Genomic DNA, 598 nt, shown 5'->3' on the forward strand with positions numbered 1-598 from the left:
TGGCCATGCTAAATTGCCCGTAGTGTTAGGTAAGGGGTAATTGTAGGGGTATGGGTGGGTTTCGCTTCGGCGGGTCGGTGTGGACATGTTGGGCCGAAGGGCCTGTTTCCACACTGTAATGTAATCTAATCTAATCTAAAACAGTGGCTGAAGGACCTGAACTGAAGGGAATTTATATTTGCCAGGAATTGGTGTTGGAGAGACTGTTAGGTCTGAAGGTTGATAAGTCCCCGGGGCCTGATGGTCTACATCTCAGGGTACTAAAGGAGGTGGCTCTAGAAATCGTGGATGCATTGGTGATTATTTTCCAGAGTTCGATAGATTCAGGATCAGTTCCTGCGGATTGGAGGGTGGCTAATGTTGTACCACTTTTTAAGAAAGGAGCGAGAGTGAAAGCAGGAAATTATAGATCAGTTAGTCTGACCTCAGTGGTGGGAAAGATGCTGGAGTTAATTATAAAGGATGAAATTATGACACATTTGGATAGCAGTAACAGGATAGGTCAGAGTCAGCATGGATTTATGAAGGGGAAATCATGCTTGACTAATCTTCTGGAATTTTTTGAGGATGTAACTCTGAAGATGGACAAGGGAGATCC

The sequence above is a fragment of the Chiloscyllium plagiosum genome, chromosome 14 (genome assembly GCF_004010195.1).
Source record: "Chiloscyllium plagiosum isolate BGI_BamShark_2017 chromosome 14, ASM401019v2, whole genome shotgun sequence".
NCBI lineage: Eukaryota > Metazoa > Chordata > Chondrichthyes > Orectolobiformes > Hemiscylliidae > Chiloscyllium > Chiloscyllium plagiosum.